Consider the following 8,302-nt stretch of genomic DNA (forward strand, 5'->3'; position numbering starts at 1 on the left):
CAAGCTCAAGGTCCTGAGTTCAATCCCTTACCAAAAAAAAAAAAAAAAACTACCAACAAAGAAAAGCCCAGCCCCTGATGGATTCAGTGCTGATTACAAGAACTTTAGAGATCCAATTAAATTTTTAAATTAATTTGAAAAGGAAGCAGTACTCCCAGAGTCATTCCTTGAAGCAAGAATTACCCTGATACCAAAGCCAGAGAAGGATCCAACCATCACTGTAGAGAACTACAGTCCAATCTCCTTAATGAACATAGATGCAAAAATCCTCAATAAGATACTGGCATCCTTGTTACTGTATATCTATAATTGACAGTGCTAAGTACTTTATCGAATTATTTGGTCTTTCAAGTGTCTAATATATGTTAAAAAGTAGTAATAGTAAAATAATGCATTTTGTGAATTTCCTTCTGTCATAGCTCACATGAAGTGTCATTTTATGGGGGAATAGGCAAACTCCTCTTGAGTTGTACACACTTTCTGCACTGGTTCTTGGATGAGAGGGAAATACGAGTGTGGTGCTTGTGCACACAGGGAGACACATTATTACTGTCCCTCAGGTCTGTTCATTTTTACTTTATGTAAGAAGGGTATGTAGAGGGCAAATGTGACATTTTGCAACATCTAGTCTTCCTAGATGTTAAAGAGCTTGCCAGTTTTGATAAAAGAGTTAGTAAACTAACACGTTTTGTATATTTTTATTACAATTCTTAGGAAAGACTTCTGAAAATTTGAGCATTTTAGCCTACTGGGTTAGTGGAGAAGGGAAGGGTTCCGGACTCCAGTGCTCATATCTTCAAGACACTGAACTATTGTTACATGTGTGCAGTGTAATCAAGACTGCTGTGTACGTGTGACAGAAAAATTGAGTCCTCACTTGAGACATCTAGTCTTTTCAAGATGCTTAGAAGTGCCCAGCATATGTTAAATGTTGAGGTAATAAAGTATCACTTTGTGAAAAAAAAAATTTTTTTTGCAAAAGTTCATATGAAATACTGTGTTTAGGGGAATGGAGTGGTTAAGCCACCTCTTGAGCAGTGTAGTTCAGTCTATTTTTTCAGCAGTTTGGAGGAGGTGGGAGGGAAGCAATTTTGCAAAAGGTGTTATGTTAGTATGTTTGTCGTTGGACATTTTGAGACATTTTTAATGTATGTTTTGTGGGTTTTGCTTTTCTGTGTAGATAGTGTATATAACAGACAAATAAGTCCAGCTTTTGCAACCTCTAGTTTCCTAAATTTTATAGAAGTTGCCAGTGCATGACAGAGTATTAAAGGTAGCACATTTTGTAAAATTTGTATTGAAATACACAAAAAGCTTGTTCCCTGTAAATGAATTTTGGGTTCAACCATGTCTAACATTGCATATGCCTTTACTTGTTCCCTAAGTTGATGGCCAAGAGAAGGAAGTGAGGCCAAAATGGTCATAAGTAGAAGATACCTCAGAAAAAAGGGAACCAACACCAGGAAAATAATATGATAAGGATAAGTCAATGCATATCAATTATAACTATAAATGTTAATGGTGTCAATTCACCAATCAAAAGAAACAGACTAGTAGAATGGATCAAGAAGCAAGATCCAACAATATGCTGCATATTGCTGCATATGAAACACATTTAGGGCTGGAGATATAGTTCAGTGGTTCTGCTGCCTGCCTCACAAGCTCAAGGTCCCAAGTTTGATCCCCAGTACAAAAAAAAAAAAAAATCAAACACCACATTTAGTTAAAAAAGAAATTCATAGACTGAAAGTCAAAGGGAGGAAAACAATGCTCCATGCAACAAGAACCTAGAAAAAAACAGATGTAGTGTGATGGTTTGTGTCTAGATGTCCCCTCAAAGCTTCTTGTGGTCATAGGGCTTTTTCAGGAGCAGGTGAATCTGTGTGATGCTGAGATTAAGGGCATGTGGTTCACTAAACTAGTACACTGATAGGTTTGGCCCCGCCCTAATCCCCAGTAGACTGGATAAAAGGGGCAGAAAGCTGCTGTTAAAGTTCCATTGTTGCTTTTGCTATCGTGTGTGCCATGAACTGTTTCTCCTCTGCAAGCCCTGTTTTCCACACCACCCTGCCTTGGGGCTACCTAATTATGGACTGAAACCTCTACAAACTGTGAGCTAAATAAATCTTTCCTTCCTTAAAAACAAAAAAAAGATACTGGCAAACAGAGTGCAGCAAATCATCCAAAAGACTGTACACCATGACTATGATTCATCTCACGGATGCAGGGATGGTTCAGCATACACATATCAATAAATGCAACACACCACATTAACAGAACCAAGGGCAAAATCTAAATCAGAATCTCAATAGATGCAGAAAAAACATTTGACAAAGTCCAATACCAATTCATTATAATAAAAAAACTCTAAAGAATATTGTAGTAGTTATGTAAATCTGATAAAAGCCGTCTATGAAAAACCAGCAGCCAACATCACACTAACTGGTCAAAACTTGAAAGCTTTCGCTATAACATCAGGAACAAGACAAGGATCCCCACTATTGCCACTCCTGTTCAGTATAGTTCTGGAAAGATTAGCCAATATTTTGGCAAGAGAAAGAAATAAAAGGAATATAGCTAGGAAAGGAAGTTAAATTGACATTATTTGTAGGTGACATGACACTTTACATAGAAGAACCCAAGAACTCCACAAAAAAACTCCTAGAATTAATAACTAAATTTGGTAGCATTGCAGGATATAAAGTCAACACTCAAAAATCAATAATATTCCTGTACATAAATAACAAACTCACTGAGAGAGAAATTAGGGAAACAACACCTTTAATAATAGCATCCAAAAAATGAAATACCTAGGAATCAATCTAATGAAGTAAAAGTCCTTTCCACTGAAAATTACAGTATTCCAGAGCTGGGCGTGGTGGCACACACTTGTAATCCCAGCACTTGGGAGGCTGAGGCAGGAGGATCGCTGTGAGTTCAAGACTACCCTAGGCTACATAGTGATTTCCATGTCAGTCTCAACTACGTAGTAAGACCCTGTTTCAAAAAACAAAACAAAATTACAGTATTCTGTAAAAGAGATCAAGGAGGATATCAGAAAATGGGACGTTATCCCTTGTTCTTGGATAGGCAGAACCAATATAGTGAAAATAGCCAAAACTGTTATACAAATTTAATGCAATTTCCATCAAAATACCAATAGCATACCTCAAAGAACTAGAGAAAACAATCCTAAAGTTCATATGGCACCAGAGGAGATCTAGAATAGTAATAGCGATTTTGGGCAAAAAATGCAAAGGAGGGGACATCACAATCCCAGATTTTGTTTTGTTTTGTTTTTGTTTTTGAGACAGGGTCTCACCATGTAGTGATGGGCTTGAACTCACTATGTAGCCTGGGATTGCAGGTGTGCACCACCATGCCCAGCTACAATCCTTGATTTGAAATGATACTACAAAGCTACTGTGATAAAAACAGCATGGTACTGGCAAAAAAAAAAAAGTAGACCTGAAGATTAATGGAACAGAATAGAAGTTGCAGAAACAACTCTAAGCGCACCCAGCTATCTTATCTTGGACATAGGTCAAATGCCTTCACTGGAAGAAAGATAACCTCTTCAATAAATAGTGCTTGGAAAATTGGCTTTCACATGCCAAAAATTGAACCTAGACCCTTATCTGTCACCATGCACTAAACTAAAATGGAAATGAATCAAAGATCTAAATACTAAAACAAAAACACTTAATTTGCTGGAAGATAGAATAGGTAAAACTCTTAAAAGACAGGTGTAGGCAATGACTTTATAAACAAAGCCCTGATTGCATAAGAAATATTACAAAGAATCAACTAGTGGGATCACATCAAATTAAAAAATTTTGCACAGCAAAAGAAACCACCAACAGAGAGAAAAGACAACCCAGAGAATGGGGGGAAATGTTTTACTTGCTACTCCTCAGACAGAGGACTAACATCTGGAATATATAAAGAACTAAAAAAACTCACACCTTCAGGCTGGGGATGTAGCTCAGTGGTGCCATGCCTGCCTGGCAAGCACAAGGACCTGAGTTCAATTCCCAGTACTGAAAAACAAAAAACAAAAAACAATCACACCTCCCAAATTTAAAGACCCAATCCAAAAATGGGACTCTAAAACGAATAGACATTTCTCAGATGAAGAATTACAAACAGAAAATAAATATATGAAAATAATGCCCAACATCTCCGTCATTCAAAAAAATGCAAATTAAAATAACGCTGAGATTCCATCTCACTCCAGAAAAAAGGACTGTCATTTCAAAAAAAAATCAACCAATAATAAATGCTGGTGAGGCTGTGGAGAAAAAGGGACCCTTCTGCACTGCCAGTGGAGGTGTAAACTGGTACAAACACTATGGAAACCAGTATGGAGATTCCTCAAAAAAACTAAAATGAGAGGTTCCATTTCCTCCACAAGATACTCCTAGCTATCTTTCCAAAAGATTTAAAAGCATCATACTACAGTGGTACAGGCATACCTATGTTCATGGTAGCACAATTTGTAATAGCTAAATCTCGGAAACAGCCCATATGCACATCGACAGATGAATGAATAAGTAAAATGTGGTATGTATATAAATACATGCTACTGTGCCATAAAGAAGGGTAAACTAGAGTCATTCATAGGAAAATGGATGCACCTCCAGGCCATAATCCTAAGTGAAATAAATTGAACACAAAAGTTTGAATATTACATTATTTTTCTTGTGTGAGAAACCCAAAGGGTAAATAAGGAGCATGATGGAGGATAAATATTGGGACTAGGAAGAACATGTTCAAATGGGAAGGGGGGCTGGGAGAGAGTAGAGGGGAGGGAAGGAAGGGAAAAGGGGAAAAATGGAAACAGCTCATGTGAATAGGGATGGGAAGAATGATTGAAGGGTGAGGAGGGGAATAGAAAAGAAGAATCAAGATATTATGTATAAGTACAAATTCCCTATGATGAATGTGATCAATATGTATCACAAATATGTACTAATAAAAATGAAGCTTAAAATTTTTAAAATAAAATAAAAGGGTACTAATCCCTCTCATGAGGCCTCCACCCTCATGACTCAATCACATTCCAAAGCAAAGTGGCTCACCAAATACTGGATTTGGGGGTTGCTCACCTCTCTTTAGATTACAGGTTCTTCTCATCTCAAACAAAGAATTGAATGAAATGAGCAAAAAGCATGACAAAGTTTATTTGAAAAAGCAAAAGTGAAGAGTGAGGGAGAACCTGGCTCTACAGAGTGAGCTTGGGCACAGGAAAAGAGGAAAAGGCAAGATAAAAGCACACCCTGGAGGAAGGACAGACTAGCATGAGGAAAGCTGCCGTGGCAAGTTCTTCTTGGTATGTGTGTCCTTTTATACTGTCCATATCTCCAGGAGACCCCTAGAGCTTCTAATTTGGGTCCAGTCCTAGGCCCTCCTATTGAAAACCTGCTCGAGTTCTCAGGAGAAGTCCATGTGCAGGGCTTTGGGAGCTGTTCTGCATGTGTGTTCCAGGATCTTGTAATTAACAAGTCACATGACTTCCCCAGCCATCTTTGCCATGCCCTAATATCCTATGTCATACCAGGGATATTTTCATTGAGTGTGACTTTAAAATCCTGAAAGCCAGGGTTTGTTTTTGGTACCAGGGATCAAACTCAGGACCTTGCGCTTATGAGGCTGGCTCGGTGCCAGTGAGCTAAATTGCTGGCCCTGAAAGCCAGGGTTTTGAACCCTTTCCCTCCAAAGTACCCCAGGGGTTTTGAAATAGTTTGAAGCTGTGTACTAAAAGAGATTTTTGGAAGTCTTTGCTTTGGAATCCTTAAATATGTTTTGATTTTTTTTTTTTTTTTTTAAAGACAAGGTCTTACTCTGTAGCTCTGGCTGGCCTCAAATTCACAGTGATTCTTCTGCCTCAGCCTCCTAAATATTGGAATTACAGAGGTGAGCTGGCAGCCCAGCCATTTTGAATCTTTAAGGTCTTTATTTCATTCATAAAATATCAGGGACTGTTACATATAAAAATGATGACTTCACCCCCCAAAAAAAATCTCTGAATTAAACAACATGCCAGAAAGGTGCATTAGAACATTGCACAGATGCTTGTCCTGTGGAGTTGGGAAGCCCAGAGGTGAGGCTTATCCTGGCGTGGTGGGAGGCCAGCTGGAGAAGCCCAGGCAGCGGAGGTCAGGAAGAAACAGAGGTTGTGTAATCACAAGTATCTGGGAACTACAAATCAGGTGACGGGTACTAACAGGGTCCTCAGAGCCTCTTCAACAAGTCTAAAAGATTGGTTTGGGAACCGGCAGTATGGGAAACCAGCATTTGATTCCAAGAACACGTCCTGGCCTCCTATTCCTGCCAAGATGAGTCAGCCAAGCGGACATGAATTTCATGTCCCCAGGCCATGGAGGGTTTCTTCTTTGTGGTAGACAAAGGAAACCTGTTTTCCAGCGGAAAGCAGACAAGTGGAGCCTAGAGATTTGGCAAATCTCAGTCAGATTCTGTTCCAAGCATCTCCGGGTCCTGTTTGCAGTTTAAAGCAACCAGCAGCTATCTCTCCAGTGGGAAGCCCAAGGCTGCCTTTCTGTGGCAGCAGGGATCCGAGGGTGCCTTACAGCCAAGAAAGAGTCGTATGTGAGAGGCTTCACATGTGTTGACCTTTAATCATCATTATCATTGTCAGCATCATTTTCTCCTTTGAAACTAAAATTCCCATGACAAAACTGAAAGGTCTGTCTCCTATTGCTGTGTAAATAGAAAATACTAAAAAAAAAGTCTAAGAAAATAAACCTTGTCATTGCATCCAAACCAGATAATCAAATTAATATCCTTTCAGTATTTTTATCAGCACACTTATGTATAAGTCAGGATTAGTTAAGATACAAAGAATGGATGAAGGAAGATAGAAGAAATAAAAATGAGTAAAACATTGACAAGCCAGGCATGGTGGCACACACCTACAATCCCAGCACTTGGGAGGCTGAGGCAAGAAGATTGCTGCAAGTTGGAGGCCAGCTTGAGCTACACAGTGAAATCTTATCTCAAAAAAAAAGACAAAACTAGTTTTGAGGAAACTATAACTTTTAAAAAAATTGTAGCTTTAGGCCATGGATTTAGCTCTGTGGTGTTGCCGCCTGCCTTGAAAGTGCAAGGTCCTGAGTTCAATCCCCAGTGCCCCCACAAAAGAAAATTACAGCTTCAAGACACAATCCAATACAGTCTACCCTAGGAGACACATGCCTTTCCCTCTGTAGCCTAATTTTTTCCAGGTTCCTTATCCTAAATTGTTTTGTTTGGTTGGTTTTGGTTTTTTTGAGATAAGAGTCTTGCTAAGTAGTTCAGGCTAGCCTGGAACTCGTAGTGATCCTTCTGCCTCAGCCTCCTGAGTGCTTGGGATTATAGGCATGCAACAACAGGGCTGGTTTATAAGGTGAGGCTATTAAGAGGTTATTAGCACCTCGTGAGTGGATTAATATTTTTATCAAGGGTTTGTTTTCATGGTAGGTTTTGGATAAAAAGATAAATTTTCACCTGTAATTCCAGTAGGTAAGGCTGAGGCAGGAAAATCGATGGGAGTTTGAGGCCAGCCTGGACTCCACATTGATTTCAAGGCCAGCCAGAACTACATAGCGAGATCCTGTCTCTAAATAAATAAACAAACAAATCCATAAGTAATTTGGCCCTCTCCCTTCTCTGACTCTCTCACACTCTTGCTTGGCCTTCCTCCTTCCACCATGGAAAGATGTAGCGCAGAAGTCCTTACCAGATGCAGGCAACGGGACAGTGAACTTCCTAGTCTGCAGAACTGTGAGAAATAATGTCTGTTCTTTACAAAACGCTCTGTCTGTGATGTTCTATTATAGCATCAGAAGGAGGATTAAGATAAACTGTGATTCAAATCAAGATACTTGTGAGAGTGAAGGACTGGCTTTCCCGTAGTAGGGTCAAGGTCTGAAACAAGCCTGTTCCGAGTGAGCCAGGTTGTAGGGTCACCCCATGGATGATGAACATAAGAGCTGTTTCTGGGTTTTTGCTATTAGTATAACATTGTAATTTTTTTTTTTTTTATATCAGAAATCAAACTCAGGACCTTGTGCTTGCCAGGCAGGTGCGGCACTGCTGAGCTACATGCCTGGCCCATTTTTTATTAAAAATTCTTTTCTGTTATGTTGTAATTAGTAGTGTGCATGTGTAAAGTTTATGTGTGTATGATTCAAACGCAATTGCAGGGCCCGAGGGTGGATGCTGGGGCCCTGGTGAGAGCTACCAGACACCTCTGTGGAGAGGGGTCTCCTCGGCATCGTGTGAAGGTCTGTCTTTCCCCTCA

This window comes from Fukomys damarensis, unplaced genomic scaffold (assembly GCF_012274545.1).
Source record: "Fukomys damarensis isolate Sample0158 unplaced genomic scaffold, DMR_v1.0_HiC HiC_scaffold_13, whole genome shotgun sequence".
NCBI classification, from domain to species: domain Eukaryota; kingdom Metazoa; phylum Chordata; class Mammalia; order Rodentia; family Bathyergidae; genus Fukomys; species Fukomys damarensis.